Source organism: Corvus kubaryi, unplaced genomic scaffold, assembly GCF_017639235.1.
Source record: "Corvus kubaryi isolate FWS band 111438036 unplaced genomic scaffold, C.kubaryi_AGA036_p1.0 124, whole genome shotgun sequence".
Taxonomy (NCBI): Eukaryota; Metazoa; Chordata; class Aves; order Passeriformes; family Corvidae; genus Corvus; species Corvus kubaryi.
In genome coordinates, this window is record NW_024580659.1 from 1,422,529 (window position 1) to 1,449,061 (window position 26,533).

Sequence of the window (26,533 nt, forward strand, 5' to 3'; positions counted from 1 at the left end):
TACCTGGTCCATCCTGACTTGCCCACAGAGCATCTTACAGCTCCTGCCACAAGGTTTCCTGAAAAAATTTGGTTATGTTTGTCTGAGCCACATCCTCGTGCCTGCATGTGGAACGAGCATCCCACTGGGGCAGCTCTGTTCTAGCCAGCCAGGGAGCACCGTAAATGTCTGATGAATCTTTCGTGGCAGGATCCCAGCCATACCCTTTCCTTGGGAAGAAGTAATGACTGCAAGGCGCTCTGCAGCTCCTGTCCCAAACCTGCGGGCTGAGACTCCCTCCTGACGGCGGTGGCCAGCGAGGCGGGGAGCTGGGGCCGATCGGCTGCGGTGCTGCAGGAAGCTGCCGGCTGAGAGTCAAAGCGCACAAGTGCCGGCTCTCACCGCGCCGCAGCTGCGATTTACATTGGGGGGAAAAGAGGGGAGCGCGGCCGGGAGAGGGAGACGGGTTCCACTCCTACTTGGGGTGCAAAAGGAATTATAATCTCCCATTCTGCTTTATTTCCTGTTTATTTTTTCCCTGTCTTCCTAGGGAAGGCAGATAGCATAAGAATTAACCTCCAGGGACATCCTAGCAAGAAAAAAACCATCATTTGCAGGCTCTTAAGAATAAGAAGTTCTCTGGCAGGAACACACCTGGAGGACCCTTTCTCTGTTAGGATATAGACATTTTTTAGAATGTTCTGAGTGTCCAGGATTCAAAATGACTCTGCTGTGGATCTGAAAGGCTTTTATAGCCCAAATCTGACTCCCTCTTGCAAAGTACCTCGCTGTGCTTCTTGTGGGGGCTTCAGGACCTGGTATGTGAATCTGTTCTTTAAATGTTGCTCAGTTGACCAGTGTCACAGCTTTTCCAGCATCTCACAGAAAAGAGGAACATGGTGAAAACCAAAACAACCCAAATTTTGTTGCACTTCTTGAAACAGCTTGTGAACTGGGAAGTTTGTCCCTGCATCCTTTCCTCCTGCTTTCAGCTTTCTGCTGTGATGACTGGGATGAGAGCAACTCCATGCCATGGAACAGCAGCTCTGCAGGCAAAGCCTCCTGGCAGTCTGGACCCAAACCTCCTTTGCACTGCTGCTGCTTTGGTCTAGCTGCTTAGCAAATGCTTTCATGCTTGTGGGTTGCCTCCTTAGGAGGAGGAAGTAATGATGGAGCCAATGATGCTCTCCTCCCTTCCGAGATTGCACGCCAAGGCTGGTTTTGCTGATACAGCATCTTTGCTCACACTTGCATGAAATCCCTGCTAGACCAGTGCTCTGAAAACTGTTCTTAAAATCCTGGGCAATATAGCAGGATTCTGGCCTAACTTCCTGCACGAAGCAGGGTTGATTAGATATGTTGGTCATGGCCTTGTCTGTTGGGTTGTGGAGTTCTCTAGGAGTGAAGCTCCTTCACTCAGGACCCCTGTCTGTTCTTGTCTAGAGACTTTCCTTCAGGTGATCTCTTGCTTGGTGCCTTCTTCTTCCTTTGTTCTCTGGCTCCTTTATCCCATTAAACACATGGGTTTGAATCAATAACCAGCATAACCCTCTGCCCACAGATTTCCATTTCTGGCATGCCCTGCATACAGAGCCTGTGGTTTAGGTGATGTCCCATCTCATTGCAGTGTTCCTGCTCTAAAGAGACAACTTCTCAGCCTCTTTTCATTTATGGAAAAAAATATGCAAATAGCTACACGTCCAGCCTATGGCCATGGATTGCAACAGGGAGCTGGATGTCACCAAGCAGAGGGTGCTCCTCCCTGGTGCTGACAGTATGGAGAGACCCTCCTGTGTGCTCTGGTGCTAGCTTGTCATCAGGGGAGATGGTGTGACTGTCCTTAAGCACTCCCACTGCCCAGCGTTGGGTGGTGGAGCATTGAACAGGTTGAACAGATGAGCAGTGGAGAGTCCATCCTTGTGGGTTGGACTCAACTGGACACAGTCCAGTGCCAGTACTCAGCGGCCCCATCTGAATGGGGACCAGGGCTTAGACATGTGATGTTCCTTTTGTCTGCAAGAGCTAGAGCAGGCTCGGAACTGAGGCAGGAGGTGGTTGGTGGTGCAGGAGTGGTAGAAGACAAGCTGTGGGCAGCATGTAGGACACCTGCTCCTGAATTCCAGCCAAGCCAGGCTGGAGGAGGGAGTCTTACGGATAACTTTGTTGAAATCATCAGGAGAACAGCATGTTTCCCATTTACTTGGTAGGTCTTGTGCAGGTTTCATGTGCCAGAGCTAAAATAATACATGATTTGTTAAACTGGCTTTTTTCACAGTTGTAGGAAACAGCCCAGCCATTCAGGCAGAGCAGCAGCGAGCACCGATCAGCACTGGCAGGGTGGGCTGTGCTGACTGCTGTTGAGAGGCTTTTTCCAAGGAGCCTGGTGGAAACAAAGGAGATGAAGTGGTAAAACCACCCCATGCTGGACCTCACTCACAGAGCAGCCAAACAGGGAGGGCAGGGAAACTAAACAGGAGCAAAACTGATGACAGCACGTGTAGGGCAACGTGTTAGAGAAGTGAAAGAATCAATGTGGCTGATTTTTTCCAGTAAATTCGACAGATGCCTCCAGGCCATAGGAGTCACACCAGTGTGGGATTCACCTGGCCTTTCAGGTCAGGCATCTGATGGGCTCAGAGTATTTTCCCCGGTGGAGTGCAGCAGGGTGTGTGCTCTCTAGGCATGGCGGTTTGTTTAAGATTTCCTTTAGTGCTTTGCTAAATCCAGAGTTTCTGCTGTAGTGAAGAAAGGACTAAAAAAATGAAAACAATAAAAGGAAATAGATTGTAAAATTGCAGAATTTGGAATATACCAGGAGCCATGGTGAAGAGGAATTTTTCTATTCCCTAAAAGGTTTCCCCTGCACATTGGGTCTGTAGCTGAAGCAGGCTTTTTGCTGTCTTTCCATATTGTAATCTCCTAATTGGCTTTCTACATTCACTCCTCAATCGCTGTAAGCATTAAAGTGTGGTGCGTCCCATTAGATACCCTTTTCCATCTACATTACCTACTTAAGCAAATTTCAAGTTAAGATTTTCTTTTTTCCTACAGCTTCAGCCCTTCTGAAGTGCCAAGTAAGTTGTGCGTTAGGAATGCTGGTCTTGCAGGCAGTGGGTTCCCCACCTCCCTCTCTTCCTGGGAAAGTCGTGGAGAAGCAGTAGCTCATCACAGGAACACATCTACTGCATCCCTCTCTGATCTGGTCTTTTGAACACAATTTTGTGTTGTGGTTTTGTTGTTATAAAGGGAGGATGAATGATTCATTGCTGTCTCACAGCAGAGGAGTCAGTGGGTCACCCGCAGCCATATCTTATTATCATCTGGAATTTAGTGTGCTGAGAGTTTGCTAACTGTCTGTAACACACACCGCTCATTTCCACAGCATGCTCGTAACCTCTGCTAATTATTTATAAAGGGTTAATTAAGAGGATTCTGCTCTAAACAGTGACCCAGTGTTCTTTGTTTCTGGTCCTTCAGCTAAAGTAATACTCCTACTGAAAACAACAGTAATTTATCCTTGAGAACAAGGTTTTGAGGCGCTGTATCAAAGCTCTACAAAAAACTGAATGTGGCGTCTACCTCCTTCCTCTGATCACTGATTTTGTAATTTTATAAAAGAAAGCAATCAAGTTTGTCTCATTATATTGGTGCTCATTGTTCAATTCCATTATCCTTTTAGGCTTTTCTCTTAATGTTTGTTCCACTATGTCAGTAAGGCTTGAAATTAGTCTAATTCCCCAGATCACACTTCTTCCAGTTTTAAAATGTAGATGAAACAGATTAACATTATTGAGTTCTGAAAATCAAAGAGACAATAAGGTAGAACCATTAATGTGCTGTTTGCCTGTTAAAATAGTCTGTTTGCTGGTCCTGTCAGCCCCTGTGCTGAAAGCTGTAGCAGAGGGCACCTGGTATAATTAAAAGGCAACAGGTCTGCTGCAAGTTAAACGCTTTTTAATACAGCTTGTAGCTCACTGATAGAGCTTGTTGCCCGAAGATGCTGTCAGAGCAAGAAATTCAGCAAGACAGAAGAACTAGGGGGAGCTTGTTGTGAATCCGAGCAGGAGCTCCGAGTCTGCAGTGGCTGTGATAATCCTTGCTTGGCAGTGCTGCCGTTGTGACGCTGCGTTTGTGTGAGTGATGGAAGCTTTCAAGATCAATGTGAATATCTGCAGATTGAGCGGAGGAGAAGATAAATGACCAAGGCTGTTCTTTCTTGCTTTGGGAAGATTGAAGGCAATTAGTGAAGCCAGGAATATTTTTTTCTCTTCTTGCAGGTATTCTGTAAGATACGTAGTTGCAGTTTTCAGCTGAGGAGAGTTGGGTCTTTCTCCAGACCATTTTCAGAGTGTGAAAGTTGGTGGGACTCCAGGCCACTTTCACTAGAGCAGTCTCTCTGCTTTTCCTGGAAGGTGCATGAAACTTTTCCATCAATGCTTTACAAACCCACCACAGGCTGAGACCACTTGGCAGTGACTCTCTAGAGAGCCACCCAAGCATCTCCTGCTTTACTGAGCCCTAAACTGCTTTTTGTCTATGAAGTACAAATGATAGGGCAGAGGAGTGCACTTTATTACACTTGCCTTAGTGACTGAGCCAGACAGCTGCCCTGCCTTTTCCACTCCATAAACTGGTGGATAAAAAATACGTATTTTTGAACAAAAGTGGAAAGGTGAACAGGAGAGATGAGAATAAGCCTGTAACTCTAATGAGATTTTTGCCATAAGAGAGGGGGTGTGTGCATCTTCAGTGCTTTTTCTCTCCTTCCACTTTGTTATTACTTTCTAAGCCTTTTTAAAAAATGAAGGAATTTCTTAACCAGGCAGTAGTTTTTTCATGCCTTTTACCCATTCTATCTATTAAAAGATCTTGACCCCTTCATTTCCATCTTTCAGGATGAAAGTAGTGAGTTGTGCCAATTTAGTAGTCAGTGTGTGGAAATCAGTGTCTATGAAATGCATATTTTATTTGATTGCTTGCATTTAAGCCTGATTGTGATGTTTGGGTGATTTGAACATAAAGTGGTATGAGAAGTATAATAATGTGTTATCAGAGGCAGACAGAGAAAGGGAAACAACTCTTTAGATTTTGGTAGAACCCAGAGAGTTTTACACATCATCTTTTCAAACACTGGCCTTTTGGAAATGTCGTAGAGCTGAGAGCTCTGGTGCTGTTTGGCACCGAAGCTTGAGATCCCTGAAAGGGTGAGGCTTTAATGCCTCAGGTTTTTTACATTTCGGTAAATCCACCCCAGAAGTCAGTAAAGTTGCAGCTTTCGCTTGCATGCTGCTGGATTCCACCGATCTTCACTGCTCCTAACCATCTGAAATTCCTGTTGGATGTGATGGAGATAGAATAGGCCTTTTGCCAACCTCTAAAACACATGGGGTAGTCTGCTAGCCCAGCACCTGAGCAGTGTGTCCCAGAGACCTTGCCTTTGGCCTTTGCCAGGACAGATTTCATGATCCATTTCCCTCTGATAAAAGCAGGCAGCATGGGCTGGTCATGGTCAGGCAGGGTGGAAGCACAACTTCTGCCTTGGACTGTCTCAGAGTCAGTGTCCACACTTCCCCTGTGCCCTCCACGTGGTTTTCCAGTGTAGTGCTCCTCACCTGGGAGGCAATTTCTGCACCCTACAATGATGCTTTGGCTCCTAGCCCAGCAGTCTGTGCCCACAAAATCTAGAAGTCAAATGAAATAACTTATTTACCCTCTAGGTTCAACATTGTTGGATTGACACTCATCAGAGGGAGATGAGGGCACCTCATTATCCCCTCCACTGCAATCCCATGGTGGTACAGGGATGCCCAGTGGGCTTGCTCCATGCTTCACTGCCTGTGGCATGGATGGAGCTTCCAGCTTTCCCAGGCATTTCTTTGGAGCTGGGTTTGGTCAGAAAGGTGAAAATGCAGGGATTGTTTTTAAATCCCTAACTCACATCTATGGAAGCAGGGAGTGGATTTGTCATTTCTCCTCCATAGTACTGAGGCTACTGCATGTAGAGTCCCATCTGGCTGTGGGGTCCCCCAGTGTGCAGGCACTATGGGAGAAGGAAGGGATGAAGTGGGAGCTGTAACTCCCTGTCTTCACTCTGCTTCTGGGTGGCAGCTGGTGATTAAATTGTCAGTTTAATGCATCCATCCATTTAACTCAAAAAACATGAAGAGAGAAGGAAGGTGAGGGCAGATGCCTTCCCTGCAGTGGAATGTTTGCCATGCAGAATTCCAGCTTTACTCTTTCCCAGTTAAGGTCTGGTAGAGTCTTCAGTGGATGGGAGTCACAGGCTTTCAGTTGTCTGATAACGCTGGAAGGTCTTTGGGTTGGGAACTCTCTCCTAGGCATGCATGTGTGTGTGTTTATTTGGATGTGCACGGACACCACTGGGCACAGCAGGGCTCTTTCCTGGGGAACTCTGGGACCACCACAGCACAAACCCACTGCAGGGTTAGTAGAATGAACGTTGGCTCCTTGTCTCCAGACAGCCATGCCCAGAGGTTTACTTGTCCTCTAAGAAAAAATGGCTGTTGCAATTTTAGAGCTGTGCTCTCAATCTCTTAAGTAAATTACCAAGGAAAATGGTTGCTGCTCTTTTTTTTTCTCCTTGTGCTCTGCTAGTTCTGTTTAGGGCAGTTGTGCTGGATTTTCTTCCTTTTATCCTCTTGTTTTTCAGCATGTCTGCCTTTTTCCTTTTTCTTTGTACTGAGATTTGTCCTTTCTTTTATAGAAATTAAAATGCCACATCCCTGCTGATCAGAGACTGAAGCAAAACTGAGACTACAGAATAGCTTGTTTCTAATTGAGATTTGAAAAATATCCCTCAATAATGCTTTCAGCTATTTTGCGTGGGAATATTTTGATTACATTTCTTACGGCAAGCCCACATTCCAGCATGGCAGGATAAGAGGACAAATGAGAGAAGTATTTCCACCACGAGGTGTCTATCCTGAAGAGCAGGTGGCTCAGGGTGGAAGCTGTGTTGCATGTGCACACACACAGCTGTGTGATGTGTGAGGCACGTGGTGATGGAAAATACTGTTGGGTTTGTTTACCCACAGGGCTTTTTTCCTTTGGGCCATGTAAACTTTAGCACTGCTGAGCTCCAGCCCTTTGGGTATTCCCTGAGCACCAGGCACATCCACTGCCTTTGCGCTGTTTGCAGTGAGAGTGGCCTGGAAGATGGGCCCAAGACTTTCAAAGTCGGTCTATGGTTCTGCAAAAGACAACTGAGAAAAGCCAGACTTGTGTTATTAAGTTGAACTCCCAGCCTGGAAAAAAAAGCTCAACTGGAAAACTGGTAGGAGTCTATAAGTAAAAACAACCCACCAGCTGGAAAATGCGACTGCGGTGCAAGTGTCCAGCATGGGCAGGCAGGAGGGGAGAATTGCCAGCAGGAATATTCTGGGAATATTCATGGAGTTAAACACGCTTTGTAATGTCAAAATGCAGATGGGTGTGGAAAGGCTGAGCAGCTAACGGCGAGCTCAGTGGTCCTAAATCTGCAGTTGGGCTATAAACAAGCGAAGGCCGATGTCCATGGGCAGCTTGACTTGGGAGTGCCTGGTGTCTGCGCATGGCTGAGCTTGGCAGTTAAATGTCGTCGTGCAGCTGGCTCTGGGAGCAAGGAGCTGGTCAGTGACAGACAGCTAATACTAAAGCGGCTCTGCCATTTGGGCAGAGTTCAGATGGATAGCAACCCATGAAAAGAGCTAAATTTGGGGATGGAAAAGAGCATCTGGATGCTTAATGCCATCAGGTGCTCTGTGAAGGACAGACAGAAATGGAGAATGGTGAGGAGAAGTCTGCTTCAGTCTGGGTGCAAGACGTGACATCCCAGCATGGTGACTGATGCAAGGGGTGACAGGGAGCTGCCACGCTGCCCAAGGTCACCCATGTCCCTTTCTGCTCTGTGCAATGGGAGAGCCCAAAAGCTTGTAGGCTTTGACAGTTCCCTTGGCTGTTTGTTAACTCTTTTTCCTGAACATTCAAGTCCAGCGTCCCACACTGGACATCAGGGAGCTAATTTGTGTGAATGCAGAATAACTTGCAGAGCTGAGACCAGAACCTCAGTGCCTGGAGTAAAGACCTGGAGTCTCCAGAGCAGCTGGACCTGAATGACAGGCTTGTGTCCCGTGTCCAAAACCAGCCCCTCTGGAGCCTGCAGCTCAACATGGCATTCGTCAGCACTGCCTTCCTGCTTCTAAACCAAGCACTTGTGCCTGCCTGGCCTTCTCTGCCCCCCCATCCAGGCTCTGCTTCCTCTGGGAGGCTGAAGGCTGAGCAGTGCTGGAAGGGTCTCCCGTGCCTTTTTTTTGTAAAAAATTGTACTTGCCCATACAGATTGCATTCTCTTATGGAACAAAATGTCCTTAGTAATAAGTGTCTCTTTTCCTACTTCTAACTGCTCCAGTGCCGTGTCCCTCTGGGGTGCACAGTGTCAGCCCTTAATTCCTCCCTCCGTTGACTTGCTGCCTGTGCTGGGTTAGCAAAGGGGTGGAGTTGCCTGGACAGTGTGAATGCCCCGGCACAGGGAGCACTAGTGCCAGCACTACCTCTGTGGGTGCAGGGCTCAAGACCCCCACCTGTCCCTGGAGCCAGGCCTGGCTCTCCTCCAGTCTCCCCAGCATCCTGCGGTAGGCAGGCAGGAGGCAGCACAGGCAAGTCAATTAAACATTTGCTCAGCTGGGCAGTGGAGAGTGAGTGAATCCCCGATTTTTGTCTCCTTTTTTTGCCTAAAAGATCACATTTACACTGAATAAATTTGTGTTCCACACAGTAAAAACAAATGTAACTGCTTGAGTGCGTGCGAGGGGCATTGTCTACTAACTAGGGCACTCAGAAGAGCACTTGCTCCTGTCTGGAGGCAGCCGATTACTCTCAAGATTTGTTCTTTTTAGAGCAAACCTTTGCAGGGAGCAGGGGAGGAGGTAGCTGCTGCAGGGAGAGGGACAAGGGCAGCAGCGGCTGCTGCTGCAGCCCTTGGCTGGCTGTGGGGAGGCAGAGCCAGGGCCAGGCTGCCCAGGAGACCTCCCTTGCTGCATCAGGGAGGGCTGGAAGTCAGGAACCCTCAAATGTAGTGATTTGTAGAGCAAATGGCTGAAATCTGCTGGAGCTGCAGGAGTTTGGGAACTGCTGAGCATCATCAGCTTCTCCTTGAAATGAGGCCTGTGGGGCTTTTCTGTCTGACCTGAAGGCATTTGAGAGGAGCTGCAGGAGGATGCTGCAAGAAAAAGGGGTGTCTCAGCCATGAGGAGGAAGGGGGCTAGGATGCAAAGCCAGGGGCAGCCTCATCTCGAGGCTCTCCCCAGATCTTCAGCTCTGTCCTACTTTGTCACTCTGCAGCCGCTTCTCTCCCAGCAGTTCATCCATTTGCAGCTTTCTCTCTCAAATCGTCCTGCTGCCTTCAAGCATGAAAACTCTTCCTGAGGAGTGCAAAGCCCTTGTCAGTCAGGTCTGCCTAGAGTGTTCAGGTGGAGAAGGGATGGCTCTTGCCTCTCCCCCAGCCCTGTGTGTGTGTGCGCTCAGTGTTTCCTTGCAGGCAGGCATCCCCCAGCATTACCCCACTCTGTACGTGGGTTTTCCTTGTGCTGAGTCTGTCTCCCTGCCCACACAGCACCTGACACGCTGGAGCTGAATCAGAGCACTGCAAATCCCCGCCAAAGAGCTGGGCTCTGGCAAGCTTTGCAAGCCTTCTGCTGGGCATGGCTGGACCAGGAGCTGTATCTGTGGGGCCACATTGGTGCCCTGTGCTGCGGGTCTGAGTGCACAGGGGTTGGTCGCTGTGCCAGGGTCTTTCCATGGCTGCTTGGAAGTATTTTCTTCCACTTGTGTGGTGCCTGCCTCAAGTAGAGCCCCAGGCAGTGTGCTGGTTGTGCAGCCAGAGAAGAGGTGACCGGGCTGACTGGGCTTTTCGTATGCTGAGCACAGCTGCAGCTGGTCAGTCATCCCAGGCGTTTGTCACCCCTGTCTGGCCTCAGCTAGGAGCCAGTGATGAGTTTCAGATGCTCATAACTTACCCTCACTCACCTTGCAGACAAGTTCCTTGTCTGTGTGCCCCAAGGCTGTGGGTCTGCAGACAGTTAAACCCACCAGTACTTCCCAGTAAACTCTAAGTACTGGCTAGCTACTCTGAGCTCTTCTCACACTGCCTGCCCTTCCCTGAGCTAACCCGACTCACCAACCACACAGAGCTGCCCCTTGATTTGATTTGCTTGGATGATTTTCTTCCAGCCAAGCATACTGGATCATCTGTCAGAGAAGTTGGCTTATGGAGGAGGCCAGCAGAAACAGAGGAAGAGAGTGGGACCATCCCTCCTCTGCTTTAAGCAACCCTGTGTTCATGGCCAGCTAAGGAGTGACAAAAAGAATTTCACTGCTTATTAAAACATAGAATCAGTCAGTGATGAGCCAAGGGGATGGCATCTGCTCCAACAAACATATTTTTGCATCTCCAGTAAAGTGAAAGTGTGCTGCCTATAATGTAGGGCCAGAGGCTCTCATCTACTTCATTGTCCTGGTCGGGTATGCCCTGTACAGACCCCCAGTAAATGTCACACAGGCTTCTGAGCAGTCAGTGACTGTGCATCTGGTCCAGGCGTGATGTCCAGAGACCTCCCCATTTTGGTGACAGTCGTTTTGATAAGGAGTGAGCTCTTCAGCTGCATCAATCTTATTCCAGTGCTGTGCCTGGCCACGGAGCGTGGAAAGCGATGTGACGTGTGCTGCAGGGCTTGTTTTATTTTCTGCTTCTTCGCTGTTGCTTTCACGCCTATTTTGCGCAACCTCTGGCTGCTGAAAAGTTGCCAGTTACCCCCCTGGACCTCCCTGTTGGGCCCCGGGGCCAGGGCATTGCAGCTCTGGGAAGCAGGTCTGAGAGTGGAAGTTACATCCCACTGAGTGCTCCCTGTATCCCAAAGGTGAAATGAGTGACTGCAGATGTTCCCAATACATGTTCTGCACTGCATGTGTGGGTGTGCAGGGGCAGGCTCCAACCCCAGGCCAGCTTGCAAAGGGAAAACCTTCCTGAGCTCATACCTGCTTCCCCAGTCACTACACAATGATTTATCATGTCTGTGATGTGCTGTTCCATGGATAACACCCGTGTTCCAGTTCTGTGAGTTGTTTGTTGGATTGATGGATTGTATGACAGAGGCTAGGAGCTCCTTTAGACCTGAGGATGCTGCAGAAGCCCCTCTATTGCTGACCACTGAGAGAGGGGAAGCTGTTCACGTGCCAACGGTGGCAGTTTCACAGCCCTGTCTGTGGTTTGAGAATCGGCACATCACTCAGAGCTGGTGGAGGTAAAATCACAGAATCACGATATTCTGAGTTGCAAGGGACCCACAAGGATCATCAAGTCCAACTCTTAAGTGAATGACACGTACTGGGACTGAACCTGCAACATCAGCATTATTAGCACCGTGCTCCAACCAACTGAGCTAATTGTGGCTGGAAGAATAACAGAGGGATGGGGGAGATAACCTCATTAAGCAGAGTGTGGGAATAACCCTATTAAATGGGGACTGCCTGCCCCCCAGACACTGCACTGTGCTGTCGAGCCATGGCTTGGGTTCTGCTTCTGCTGCTGCCTCTTAGGAAAACTCTGACTTACTTCTGTATCCATAAAGGGGACCCGTAGGATAAAGCTCTCCCCTGTCCTCTACTGTGAGGATAAATTCATAAGTGACTGTGAAAATTTCCATCCCTGCTGCGAAGGGCCATGGAAATACCTGGAAAGGACAATAAATTTCCAAGCTGTGAGCATTGCTTAACCTAAGCTGCTTTCCATGGTCTCTGCACTGCAATACTGTGGTTTCAGAATCACTCTACTATTTGTCCTTCAAAGAGCACAGCAAGGAAAAGAGTTTCTTTCCCAATTCCAGCATTTATTCTGCTGGTGCCACTCTGTTCCTCTTATTTTAGACAGCGTTTCTGTGCTCTATCTATCAGACCTCTGGGTGCCCTGGAATCAATCAGGAATTCCAGCCTTGTGCCTGCTAATTGGACGGCCTTTTGGTGGCTGGGAGCTCTTCCAGCTGATGGATGGCGTGTGTGGATGTTTTACTCCATCTGAGTGACACCCCACAAGCAGCTCAGCGTTGTGTGCTCACCAGTCTGGGGGCAAGGGTCAGCACTGCAGGACAAGCCATGCTGGGTGTGCACAGGGCTGTGGCCTCACTGCTGCTGGGGGGCACTTAGGCTGTCACTGTGGGAGCTCTGGCTGTTGTAGGGGTGCTGGCTTGGCTGGAGCACTGCACAGACTTGTGTGTGATGCTGATATTCAAGGACAGACCCTGCAGGCGCTTGATGGGCTTGGCAAGGTATAAGGAGTCAGTGTTCCTGTCTGAAATGAAGGCTGTGAGGAGCAGGAATGATCTGACAGATCTAGCTTGACCCATCCACAAGAAGATGACCGTGATGGCAGCAAAGCAACATGCAGCTGGGTCCATCTCCAGCCTTGTAGAAGCCAAGGTGAGTGGCTGGACTCAAAATAGCTCCAAGGTCTGCGTGGCCTCCACGACTGCCCACAGGTGCCCTGAGTGATGCCCTGATAGCCCGGCACGCCTGGTTGATGGTGCCTGTCCCTTGGAGAAACCTTCCTGCATCTGTAAGCAAATGTGGACCTGGAGGTAGAGCATGCCAAAGTGACAGGTTTACCTTTCTGAAGCACTTTCATTTTGCAGGTTTGACTTGACATGTCAGGCAGCTCCTCGGATTGTAACCCAAAAGAGTATTATAGGAGGTGCTGTACTCTGGGTGACATTTTTAATCTTTCATCTCTTCCAGCTAATGCGTTTCGCTGATCAGTTTGCCAGGCAGAGCGGCCTCGCTGGCGAGGCCAGGTCTGAGCTCCTCCCGTCTACCTCTCATTCTGCACGCGCTGCCACACAGCTTAACAATTGTGTTTTTCATGAATAATTTGTTCTCTCCACATCAGGCAGTCTGTGTCACTCTGCAGCCGCTGGCTTTGCAGAGGGGAACAGCTGAGTGAAGGGAACAGCCAGCAACGCCGGTCCTGGCCGAGCGTGCCCTGTGCCTTCCTGCACTCCAAAAAGGCTTAAGTGATTTCTCCTTCAAAGCAGCGTCCTTTGCTGCCTGCATGTACGCTGTGTTCATCTCCCTCTCAGTTCTGCTGTCTCCAGGAGCACCGTTTTGGTGTCATATAGTGAGGAGGATGTTGTGCCCTGCCCCAGGAGAGTGCCTGGCACCTCTGTTTGCTCCTCGCTTGTGGGTTGCATTGGAGGGCAGTGAGGACTGAAACAGCCCTCGTCCCTGTTGTGCTCACCTAGGAGTTTGCTCTCTAGTTATCCCCGTGGTCCCAGAGCTGACATAAATTCACTTTTAAGAACAGCACCCACCCTGACACTCCTGAGGTGGGCATTCTGCAGTGGGTGCTCAGCTGGGGCTCTCCCCTGTGCAGCTTTCCTTGGCAAGATTTCTTCCAGCTACAAGTGAATCCCATTGCTATGGTCCCACCAGCTGCTGCCTGCATGGCTTTCCTGGGATGAGCTGTGTCCTGAGGCAGTCGAAGGAGCTGGTTCAGCCCTCACACTTCAGCAGAGCAGATAACAGCTTTGATGAACTCTGTCATCTGCCCTGAAAAATTCTTGTTAGCACCTGCTATTGACAGAACCGCCCAGGATTTGGATGTCGGGTTTGCACCTCGCAATCCTCCGAGCAGCATCCTGGTCACAGCAGAAGCTAATTCAGATCCCCACATTTTCCCAGGAAAGCCCCCCCTGCCAGAGTAGCATAGGAGGCAGCAGGTCAGGTAGGGGCTGGCAGGGCTGTGGGGGGATGCCCGGAGCCCTGGCCCTTGGGTTACAAGCAGTGGGCACAGCGGTGTTTCCAAAGGATGTGGTGCTTGCCAAACCTTTCCTTGGGAGACTGATGCAGGATTATGTCTCCCACTGCATTTTCTGACTTTTTTCCCATCTTGTTCCAATGTTTCATCATAGCTGGCTTTTACAGGCATTATTCCTTCCAGAAATACTGGAATTAGGCTATTAAAGCTACCCCCTTATTAATATTCCTCTGGAGTGCCAGTGCCTGCAGGCAGGCTCCCTCCATGGGAGCCCTGTCCCCGTCCCAGCACTGCCTGCTCTGCTTTAGTACCTGACCCAAAATCCAGGAAAGTCAAGGTGAAGATTTCCTGTGGGCCTTCTGGCCTTTCAGTCAGGCCCTAGATATAATCATGTGTTCACAGGTGGGGAAGCTGAGGTCTAGGGTGGCTGAGTCAGGATATGGATGTGGGAACTCAGTGTCCAGGCTCTGCACATCCCAGGAGCAGGATGGGGGAAAGCCAGCCCAATTATTAGATGGAAAGAGCCATACTTTTGCCATCAGGAGGGCTGAGGTTCCCTTCTGCCATATCAGAGCTTTCTAGTGGCTTTGACCCAGGACTTCCACCTGAAAACCTTGCTCCTGTATTTTTGGTGACCCTTAGGTGCTGTGGTTGCACAGCCGGATCGGAAGCGCACAGACAGACCGGCTCTGTCGGGTGCTTCTTGGACAACAGCCCATGGGCTGTCATTTCTGTTGGCTTGTGATATTCGGTGCATGTTTTCAAATACCAACTGGAGTTGTTTGCAAATGCCTAGTAAATCCCAAAATAGCCCCAATTTGCTGAATTTTGTGAATAGCATTCAGCCCACTCCAGTTACAATAGCAGCCTGCCTCCGTGCCTCGCCGGAGCTTTGCGAAGGTACAATAGTGAGAAGGGCGAGGAGTGAGGCTGGGCGAGCAAATGTTATTATTCCAGCTTGCTGCACAAACAAAGGATGCTATTTGTTTTCCTGGCTTCTAGAGGGTTTTATTTGTATCGGCTCTGATTCTTTTGCAGCATTCCTCAGTTTTCTTTCATGGCTTTCCACTCTTTGGGGACTCATTGTTCCAGTGAAGCGTAGTCCCTTTGGGATGGTGCTCCAGAGCTGGAGGACTGGTGCTGGGATGTGGATCACCTCCGACTGTCTCTCCTTTGCGTGTGGGTGGGCTGTGGAGGATGTCTGTCTGCGAGCATCCTTCCTGCTAACCCACAGTGGCATGTCCTCAGTTCCCCAGGCTCTGTGGGAAGTCTGGCAGTTCAGGGGCTGCCTTCCCCTCTCGCCCCAAGTTCCTCTTGCTCCTCTGTTTACACGATAGAAAGTTTATCTGCTGTGGTTTCTTCCTGGAGTCCAGCAATACAATGCTGATGAGGAGTGACAGGAAGGTCACAGCATGGGGGAGGAGAGGGAGGGGAATGTGCTCAGCTCTGCCTCTCCAACCCCTCTCAAGCACAGCCTTGATGGAGCAGTGGGGACATCCTTAGCTGAGCTGGGGGTGGCCCTTCTTGTCCCCAGGATGTGTGCTTCATGTGAGATGGCTCGGTAAGGTCCTGTATTTATTCACTGTTTGTGGTTTATGTCTCATTCTGCTTCTGGGTCTATGGGGGTGTGCGATGATCCTGAGTGAGCTGCTGGGGACAGGCAGGTGCCAATGACTGCAGCTCCTCTCCCCTGATGGAGGATTTCCCTGTCCCACGACCGGACCCAAAGGTCCTGTGGTTTCCTTTTTATAGCGATTGTTGGGAGCGTGGTGAGCTGCAGAGGGAGCCGGGCACCCCTGCGCTCCTCCCCAAGTGTGCTCTGGCAGAGCCAGTGGAGCTTGGTGGGGAAGGGAGGCAGGGCTGGGCATGTGCTGCAGAGCCCGGAGGCTGCCGAGCCACAAACCCCAGCCTGAGCACGGAGATAGGTACAAGTGTGACGGGATGGGTCTTGCTCTAAGGGTCAGGCGGAGGTGGGACCTATCGCAAAGCCCCAGGATGCTCAAGCTTTATTTATTTATTTATTTAGGGAAGGGAGCGCTGGGTGCTGTGCTCACTCTCTCCAGCACTGTCTGGAGTCTCAAACAGAGAGTGGGATTAGAAAGGGTAAAATTCTTTACCATCTTAAAAATAAGAAGAAAAGCATTGCTGTCTCTTCAGATTTGCTGTAGGCTGATGGACTATTGGTCCGCACCAAGCAGTCGCTGCCCGACGGAGACCTCTCTGAGGCTGGCTGGGGTAATTGCAGGCACGGCGCTCAGCATTCATATCCGAGCTTGGCATCTATATCTAATCTGAAAATAAGTCACTATATATTTCATTAAACCAGCTGCTGCTGCTTTTATTTGCTTAGTTTGAATGATGCTCTGTTCCGTTGAAAACCAATTTGTTTTAGAAAAATGGTCCGTGTTTGCAGCCCGTGCACGCATGGCCCATCCTGCCCCAGCCCTCCCATGGGAGACTCTCAGCAGTGGGGCTGAGCCATCAACCACCCACCCTGCGGGGGATGGGAGAGGAGGAGGCAGCCCCGTGGGCGACATCCTGTCCTGGGACACGTTTCTGCATGTCCTGGCTGTGCTATAGCACGGAGACCTTGAAAAAATCACTTGCAAAGGGTTCAGGCTCTCTGTTCCCTGTCTCCCTGTAAAGGAGAGCAGCAAGTTTGGAGGTCCCTGGGTTGCCATAAGTACCTGTAGGTAGGTGGGCTGACAAGATTTACCTGTAATTTGGCCAAGATGAGGTGAGTGGGCTGGCTTCACCACTTCTCCTGCTGGAAAGCTGCCTGTCCTGCCGTGCTCAGCTTCACCTGGTCTCTGTGACTGTGACACAGTCTGAAAACAACCGCAAATGAAACCTGTTAACGTTCCACATATAACCCTGCCCCTCCTCACAGAATCGGGAAGTTGCAGGAATTGTATTTTAGAGCTTCATGCCACAGCTGTGAGGGGCAGCAATGTACTCCTGCTGTTAAGTGGAACGGGAGATTCTCAGGTCGTCTCATGGCTCAGGGGTTGTTGCTTTGCAGAGGAAGCCCTCAGCCCCTGCCCCACAGAGGGAGCAGGGATGGGCCAGGAGGGAACTTCCAGGCAAACCTCTCATGCTGGTTGCATGTGTCTCTCTTAACATACTGCAATTAGGAAACTTATTTCCAGCACGCTGTCTGCAGTGACAGATTCCTGAACCCTAGCCAGTGCTTTGCTAGAGGAGCTGTTGTGGAAGAGGAAATAATGGGAATCTCGAGCTTTTTATAGCACTACCCATTCTCTCTCAGCTGCCTGCGGGGAGCACGGAACACGATGGGAACCACGGCGGGGTGGGTGGCCAGAGGGGGACCTGGCTCCAAAGGAGGGTGGGAGCCAGCATTTCTGCTGGATGGGAGGCATGAGGCTGAAGCAAATCGGTCACCCACTTGTCCAAAACCTGTGCATGCAAGGTTGCTGCCTGTTGGGGGGGCCTCCCATCCTCATCCTCGCAGATGGAAACCCCCTGACTGCTTGCTGTCTGTAAGGGAAGGAGGTATTGGGGAATTTTAAGAGGCTGGTGGTGATTTTGATGCCTTGGCTGTTTGGCGATTCAACTGGAAATGCTGCAGGCGTGCCTGGTTCTTGGACTGGAGCTCTGTTGGGCACATGAATCCAGGTCCTGATCTGCTCAGTTGCCTAAAAGTCTCTAGAAAATCTCAACCCAAATGAGCAACAGAGACTAAAAATACTCATTTTTTATTTAAAGGTTTAGGACTCTCCCAGCTGGCTGTGAACTAAGTAACCATGAAAGGAAGAAATCCTCCTCTTCTGTCCCAAAATGAGTCTGTCTCTCCTCACTCACTGTCTTCTCACTCTGGTTATTAATTTCTTGGATATCCAGTTTTTTTAAAACCAGTCCCTCCTTTAGCCTTTCTCTGCCAAGGTAGGGCTGGGCTGGAAATGGGCAGCACAAGGACAGGACTGTGGTAGGAAGACATGAGCAGTGGTGATGGGTGTGGGTAAGCGAGCTGAGCGGAACAGAAACAAATGTACAGGAAGCAGCAGTGTGGGAATTTAATTTTTTAAATTATAATTTAATATTGTTTTCTATGTTAACTTAGTTTGCTGTAAGAGCCAAGGCTGGGCAGAAAAAAGGGAAGGAAGCAGACCTCAGACTGATGATAGGAAATGGTTCTGTCGGTGGTTTTTACCTGCACTGGCTGCAGAGGTGCTGTGTCTCAGCCCAAAGGCATGATCAGGTTTACAGGGATGATGAGCAGCTGTGGGTCATGAGTGTCCATGGATACAGGACGAGCTGTTACTGGAGGCCAGTGGGTCTCCTAGGGCAGATTTAGAGCTCAGGGCTGCAGGAGGTATCTGACCAGTCCTTCTCTGTGCTAGATGCAGCCTCGTGGACTGGGCTTGCTGCTGCTAATCTTCCCTGAAAATATAAACATTCTCTGCAGTTTTGGGAAAGGAGAACCCAATCTGATGTCTGTGTGCTGGTTTCTGCCTCCCCCTGCACCCAAAGATACAGTGGAGCTGGTGCGAGGGAATAGGAAAAAGTGGTTCAGAGCATGTGGTCAGAAACGTCCTGGCCCAGCTCTGTCTCTTTCTTCCTTACTCACGTTTTTTGTACACCTCAAGGTCATTGGGCTGTTGCTTTCCTCAAATTGCATTTTCCATTCTCCCTCTCGTGCTCAGCCAAGTCCAGCTGCTGTGATTAAAGCACCCAGGCTCTCTCTGCAGTGGCCCAATGCCTCCAAGTGTTGGTTTCCTTCACACACTCAGGCTTGTTGCCCGGTGAGAAGCTGATTTACCCTGCAGGTCCAGATAGGCACCTGTTTAACACCACCTCGTCCCAAGTGCAGCAGCTGAAGAGCCCTTTCCCAAGGGCATCTCCCCCTTTCCCTGTGTCTGGTTTTACCCCACACTCTTCCATCCCCTCACAGAGCAAAACCTTCAGAGTACAAGAACACAGCACATGGTGTGCCCTCAATTAAAGCACATTTGCCTGTTGGTATTTCAGAGATGGCAATGACTGCAATCCGGCGTGTTTGAATTGGGAGTGACGGTGCAGGAATGTGCTGTCATGCTGGTTACCGAGGGCTCCTTCAGCGTGATGCTGAGATCCAGGGATGCCTGTTAAAGAGCATCCCTTTTTTCATCCTGACTTTGTGTGGCGAGGACAGAGCAGGCTTTGCTTAGCAGAAAGGCACAGAGGAGGAAATTGTGGGGGCTGTATTTACTGCTGTTAACTGTCAGTATGGGATAAAAGACCAGCTGGATTCATAAACTGTGTGTAACCCACCTTGGGGAGAGAGAAATCTTGGCTACAGTGCAGGAGGGAGTTTTCATGAGGAGTTCGTGGGCATGGCCAGAGCTTGTGAGACCAGAGCTCTGCTGCTGGTGATGCTGTGTGAAGGGGTGATGAGATGTGGTCAGTGCAGCTCTCCTCCACACTTTCTGGGGATCCCCAGGGAGCTGCACCCCACCACACCAGCCCTGGAACACCACACTGGGACTGGGGGGACACCTGCACATGCAAAGTCCTGAACCCTGCTGGCCTCTTCCCTCTGCGTCCTCATGAATGGAAGAACCGGTGGTTTATAAACGTGAAATATAAACTGTTATTAATTGTTCTGGTCTCCATGACTCAAGTAAAAATGATGCCGTGATATCTGTCTGAGCTAGCAACTGGTTGTCATGAGGGGAAGGAGCACAGCAGTGTTTTGGGAGGGAACTGATGCCAGATTTAAGTCATCCCTGTTGCTTCGGATGCCCAGGAGCCCCCCGAATGGTGCCTGAACACAGAACAGGAGGGTACCGACAGCCCTGGGCTCTCCTCCTGCAACCCACAGTGAGACAACTGCTCCAGAAGCTCCTGCATGCTCCTCTCTGCAGCAATGGTAAAACATTAGCAGGAACAATAACAACAAATTCCAGCTGAGCCACCCTGCAACACAGAGCATAAATCCCAGTGCCCTTGCTGGGCTGAAACTGCTGGTGCTAAGGTTGGGAGCAGCCCCTTAGAATGCAAACTGTCACTGGTGATGTGGAAATGGTGTGGTTGTAGCCTCTTACCCCACTGTCTCCATTTGCAATTAAGAGGGCTGAATGTTTCCTGCCTACAGCAGGGGTGATGGAGCTGACTCGTGCAGTTTTGGGGAGCAGCACAGAGCTTCCCAGAGAAGCAGCATGTCGTGCTCAGCATCCCAGCAGCACAGACCGACAGATTTCCTCCCAGTAGCCTGCAGCCCCTTTGCTCCTCAGCACTTTTTTTGGTTTTTTTAGAAAGATTTCTTGGTCTTCACCTCAGCTCTCATTATTAAATGGGTGTTTTTCTACCTGGTGCCTTATTTTTGTGCCTCAGAGTGCTCTCTGAGGAGTCACGGCTGCTTTTGGGGGGAAGAATCAGGCTGAAGGGTGGCAATGTTTCTCTGTTACCTTTTTTCCCCTCTGCAGTAGTGAGGCTGTGCCGAGGATGGTGTTGGAGAGCGGTGCTGGCGGGGCGCTCCGAGGGCTGTGTGTGCACACGTGGCTGTGCGTGCGCTTGCTGCGCGCTCACACAGCTGAGCTGATGCCTAAGAGCCTCAGCTGCTTAGTGGCAGCTGCTCCTGAGGTCAGAGTTGTTGTTCATGCAAGAACAAGCCCAGCTTCCCTGCTAGAGAAGGTGTTTAGTAGCAACTGGTTTTTGCCCAAAGCCGTATTTGTGCTACCTGTGCCTGGAGACACTGAGGGAGCAGGTCGCTCTTTTGCGTGTGTGTCTGAACACCATCAGAGAGGATTTTGCAGAGGTAGTTCCCCAAGGATTTTGCTAAGTGCTGTTCTTCCTAATAATTTTCTAAATGCCATTTGTAGTCCGAGTAGGGTTTTACTGTGAGCGTTAATAGCACAAAGAGTGTACTGCGGCTCTTTCTTAACTACTCAAGCTGTTCAAGTTTGAAACTCAATTTCCCTCTTTCATGCTGAAGTTGACCATATTTCATAACAAGATCTGCATTTGAAAGGGAAATGGTGTTGGGGAGGACCATGTTGGTCTGTGCTGAAGCTCCCTGCAGCCTGTTTCCCTCCATGTCACCCCAACTTGCCACACTGAGAGCATCAGTGGCGCAAGAAAGATGAGTTGTATTATGAGGGGGTTTGTTTGGAGTGGGTTGTTTTTGACTAAGAGTTGTACTAAGTCTCACCAACTTTCCAGCCAGGCACAACGCATGGAGTGTCATTGACATTGTCCTTGCTGACCTGAGCTGCTTCCATTGCATCCATGTACATGTGGAGGGCTCTGCAGCTGGCGGCTCTTCCCCCGGATCCTGTCTGCAGCATGTTACAAGCCTCATCTCTGATTAGTATTGTACTATCTTATTTTTGTTAAAAGTAACAAAAATTGAAGCCCAGTCCCTGTTCTGCGATGTGAGTAGCATTTAAAGTTGATGATGATTGCAGTTCTTTTAGCCTCTTTTGTTGCACAGGGTGGTTTAGTATGTTTACCCACAGTATTTTTGGCATGTGGATTTCACAATTTGTTTAGCAATGTCAATACCATCTGGAGCATCGTCTATTTAAAGTACATTAGAGAGATGAGGAACAACCTATCATATTTTTCCATAGGGTGCATCAAGATTGGAAATGAGAGTCATTCAGAAAGGTTTAATGGGAAAGAGATGTTCATTGCACTGCACGCTTGCCTCTTATCGCGAGTGGTTACGGCTCTGGTGCCATTCCTCCGCTGCTTTTCCTGATTGTATTGTGCCACTGTATAATATCTGCCTTGAAAAGCAAACAGAGCTGCCTTAAAGGGAGGATGAAGGGCTGCTACCTTTGACTTATTCTCCTGAATTGAGTAGGACAGCTTGCAAGAGGTGATCTGTGGAGAGGATATCAGACGTGGCCTATGATAAAGGCTGCAGGGGCGTCTGTTCTTGCACTGCTCGTGGAGGTTAATGGATGCAGTGCAGGGATTTGATCCCAGTTGCTGTGCTTTTGAGATGCTCTGAACCAGACCTGCTACTGAACGGCCTTGTTGGTGGCTGTGGAGCTGGCAGTGCGAGGGCTGGGCTCCCATGTCACTTGTCCATGGGCTGGCACAGCATGAACACCGAGACGTGGCTCATGGCAGCTCCTGCTGCTGAAAGGAAAAGCTCTGCTCTTACTCTGTTGTAGATCCCCTTTGCTTTGAGTAGCACCAGGATTCAGCCCTTGAACAGAGGCACCTACAGAGCTCAAGGGGCTGTGTGAGTGTTGGGGTGGTGCAGCCCATCTTCACCAGCAGCATTGGGAATGCAGGGGGGGGTGTCAGAGATGCTGGCTTCAGAGGTCTTTGGAAATTGTTTCTCTGTCCCATACAGGAGTGCTGCCTCTGGTTGTGCCCTTGGATACACACACGTGGGGCTCTGCAAGCCAACAAGTCTGGCTTTACACTCCTAGCACCAGGGTTGCATTTGGCAGGGATTATCATCACTGTGCTTTCAGTTAGATCATGGTTTCTGAGCTTTGTAATAGCACCAGCAAGACAGGCAGTCCTGGCCGAGTCCTAGCCTGCTCAGAGAGGGCAGCTCCAGGCAAGGGGATTGTGATGCTCAGCTTGGCTTTGACGGCTGTTTGGCATCACTGAGAGTCAGTGATGACTTTTTTCCACCCTGTGAACCCTCAGAGGGGTGCTGGGAGAGCTTAATGCCCACTCACTGTTAATGACAGTGAATAATTTTTGAGTGTGAGCCCTCCTCGCTGTGTGCTCCTAACTCCCATTAGCCAGGGGATTTCAGGGGATGGTGGGGCTCCAAACGCAGCTCGCATTCTGGAGAGAGGAGCAAAGCCTCCAGAGGAGCTGGGGACAGAGATGCATGATCCCTCCTAGGCTCTCTGTCTTCAAAGCTGGAGATGATTATTTGACACCTCTGCAGCACTAAAACTGAGCAAATCCTGGCTGGAAGGTCCCTGTGGCTCACTGGCCCCTTGGGCAGCTGGTCCCAGCTCAGCGAGATGTGGTCCCTCTGCAGTCTCCATCACCTCTCTGCTGCTTGCACTTCATAAACTGCTGCACTGCTAAAGGGCATTCTCCTGCTCTGCTTCAAATGAGAGTAATTGAATTTCCCTTTCCCTTCAGTATTTAACATTATTTTCAGGTCGTGTTGACATTAACGAGAGCCCGGCTGTGGTTTGCATAAGGATATTTATAGGCCGCTATGCAGATGAGAAATGTTGTCTCCCCACATCGTGTGCCCAGCTTGGACGAATAAATTTCACATTGTTACTTTGAACTGGGTCACCAGAAACTTCAAAAATATATTCCTCTGATCGTTTCGATGCAGGTTACTTAACAAGGGAGATAAACTAGTACTTCCACACAATTGTAGGGAGAAATGGATTTGCAGAGCCCAAGGCGGTGTCGGGGCGGTGGAAGCTGTTCTGATACATGCTCTTCAAAGCTTCCCACGTTTTGCCAGCCTTAGCATTTTTAATCATTTTGCTGGCTGGCATTCATCTGGTGAGAGTATCAAAGCACTCCTGCAAACAGGCGAGTGTTTCACCACAACCATTAGTGTAATCCTGTGCTTGTCAGCCTCTTCCCCTTCAGGAGATTGCAAGAAAAAATCCTTGGCGTTTTAAGCTATATGAGTTTTTGCTCTCAATATAGAGCACAAACTGTAATTAGTTCTTGCTGCTGGAGTTGGGAATGCCAAGTTTGTTTGTCAGAGGAACTTGGGCTAAAGCTCTTGGCTCCAGCCCCCTCTGCCCAAGGTGCTTGCAAGGTTGGAGAAGGTACCGATGGCCCATGGGAAAGCTCCCAGCTCTTTCTCTGGCCAAGGGAATGTTGGCATCCCTGGTACAGAGAAAAGTACACGTTAGCTCTTGCACATGCCCACAGAAACACTCTCCTGCATCACAGGATGAAGATAAATACCCACCCTTAGGCAGCCGATTGAAATTTAGATCCAAGTAATAATTAAAATAATTGTGTTGACCTTAAACAGAAGGGTGACCCACAGAAATCTTGGCGTGCCAGCTGCACATTCATCACCTCGCAGCCAGAGGTCCTCCACATTTATTTTGGCACTGGCAGAGTGTGGCAGATCTGTGTGACTGGAGCTGGAATGCTCTCTGGAGCAGGGGCACCAGGAGCCAGTGCTGCTGCACCTGCAGTAGGGAGCATCCCTCTGTCCCTCTGTGCTGCTGGAGGAGGATGGATGTCTGTCCTCCAGCCCCAGCTGCTCCTCTCCCATGGCTTAAAAAGTAATCCGAACCAAACTGATAGAATTTCTCCAAAAAACACTTGTTACACCATTGCTTACCTTGGTTTTGTTTTGGTTTTTAATGGCTTACTGAGGTGTTCAGATGAGACCATCCAAATCCCAAATTTCATCCTTTTCACACAGCTTAAAATGGGGAAAAATGATGACATTTCTATATGTGTCCATAAAGCTGTGGGGATCAAATTAAGAGACCATCCTGCCAGGATTTGGTATTCAGTGATGAGCAGGGGTGGTGAAGCTGCATTTGTTTTTAGGAAACTGTTCCAGTCCATGAGTTAGCTTTGGACCCAGCAGAATTATCTAGTCTTGGCACCTTTTACGTGGGATAGGGCAATAAATCATGGCTAACTTTAGATATTAATCATTTCTACACATCTCTGTGTGAAGATGGCACTGATTTCCCCACTGGCTTTCTTGTAAGTCGTACCAACTGTGTGAAGAGAATATTTTCCTATCAAGGAAGCTAAATAGTTCATCTGTGCTCCTGGCTGTCCTAATATATTTGAGAAGTCTTTAGAAAGCCCGAGAAAAATAATTGCAGATTACTGAAAGTAATTTGTCTTGTAGAAAGGGAACGTGCCTGCATTTAACTCTGTGCCTCTGTATTTTGGGTCTCTAATTTCCTGGGATGTAACTGTAGGATCTTGTACTCACCCTGCCTGCTTGGAGTTCCCTGCCTGCTGCAGTGGCTTCCTTGCTGCCAGCCATGCTGGAGGATGAGCTGAGGCAGAGGAGATGGTGCCTGCACGTGAAACCTGTCTGTCCTGCCCTGAGAAGAGGAGCTGGATCTCACGGGCTGAGTGCCAGTCTGTTTTGTGCAGCCATGAGCTGACCTGCTGGTGGATGCACGAGTGCTGGACCACTCCAGGTGGGAAAGCTCAAGCCCACTGTGCTGTGCTGGCATGGAGGTGTGTGCAGCACCATCATTCCCCTGGGAACACATGATCTCTAGGGTCAGCTCTGACACAGCCATCTCCTCACAGGCAGCAGGGCCACCGTCCCTTGTCCTTCCAGAGGAGGATTTATCCTCTTTCCCCACAGATATGGGCAAGGCAGTAGCCATCTCCATGCCCCAGCTCCAGCTTCCTGGGGCATGGCACAGAGCTATTTGGTCCTGTGAGGAGCTGCTGAATTCATCAAGAGAAGCTCATTCCCCCCAGTGAGCTGGCATGCGGGGCTGTCCCTGCAGGTCCTGGTTTGCTCCTGTGCTGAGGGTTCTGAGTGCAGGTGGCCCAGTGGCAGAGCCAGCCCTGATCTCTGTGTTCACTGAGGGGAGGGGGGCTTGTCTCCCTGACTTGTGCTGTACAAGTAAGTGCAGATGTTTTTATTTAGAACACGTTGCAATGGGTGTTTCTGTGGTGCCAATCAAACACTGACATTTTCCCAGGGTGAAGCTTGCTGAGACAGCAGTGGTGAGCAGCAGCCATGTGCAGGAGGGCTATTTCTGCCTGGTTTTAAGCAGCTACTAAGAATTAGTCTTTTATATCCAGGGCAGTACAGTGTGGGCAGCAAAAGTAAAATTTCAAGCTGCAGGCACATAATTAGGTTTCATGCCTGGGGACCCGTGACAGAGAGAATGGAATCAGCTGGTCTGAGTCCTGAGTCTGTGTCTCGGTCTAAGGTTGAGGTTCAGCATCTTGGTCCAGACTCCTCTGTCCTTGTGGTGCCTGTGTCTCGAATTGTGAGGCTCTGTGGAGCCATACCTGGCTTCTCATCAGGACTGTGCTCTTGCAGGCTTACCCAGATCACAGCTCAGCATCTATGGCAGGCAGGGGACTTGTGGTCTGAGGACAGATAGAGATTGGCAGAGGGTCTGAGTTGTTCCTGTGGGAAATGTCCCTCTCTAAAATAAATGTACGAATGCTCTTGGAAAGTTAGTATTTGCTGTCTTAGGAAAAAAAAAAATGAAAAAATCAAGCAGGCTTGCTTCCTCTCCCTAGCAGACTTTAATGAAGGCTCCTATAGAGTGTGGCTTAATCGCTGTGAAATTATTGCTTCATCTGTGTGATCCATCTCTGTGTCTGTATCAGATCCCTCTGAGCACTTCGGCTGTCATGTCAGCTCCACCACGCTGCCAGGACTGCCTCGTCCGGCCCCCTCCCTGCTCCCCCTCACACTTAAGATAACATGGAGAGAAATTTTTCAACAGACAGAAGACGTTAATCCATAAAGATGGATTTGCATTAGTGTTAATAAAGGCCAAGATAGTGACAGATGAAGGCCTTGCCTCCATGAGGACTCTGTGCTGGCAGTGGAGCACGTCCTTGTGGGGGTGCTCTGGCCTGACGCAGAAGATGGAGTGGGCTGGCAGAGGTGAGGGGTGGCTGCTCTTGTCCTCCTGCAGCCAGGGCCTTACTACTGCTTTACTACCAGCAAATGGGGCTTTGGTCCCAAGCTCTTGGCTGTTCCCGTGGTATTTGGCATGAGGAACGCTGAGTGCAAACCTTACAAAGTGGCAGGGTGGGCTGGAAATGGGATAGAGTTTCTGCCCTGCATCTGAACTGCTTTGCTGTAGTCACTGTAGTGTTATTTTTTTAATT

At 49.7% G+C, this 26,533-nt stretch overlaps 1 protein-coding gene across 2 annotated transcripts in view; it reads left to right on the top strand.

Annotated features, from left to right (window-relative positions):
- CACNA2D2 (calcium voltage-gated channel auxiliary subunit alpha2delta 2) overlaps positions 1-26,533 on the top strand; it is a 188,529-nt gene that overhangs the window by 78,759 nt on the left and 83,237 nt on the right. The window lies entirely within an intron of this gene.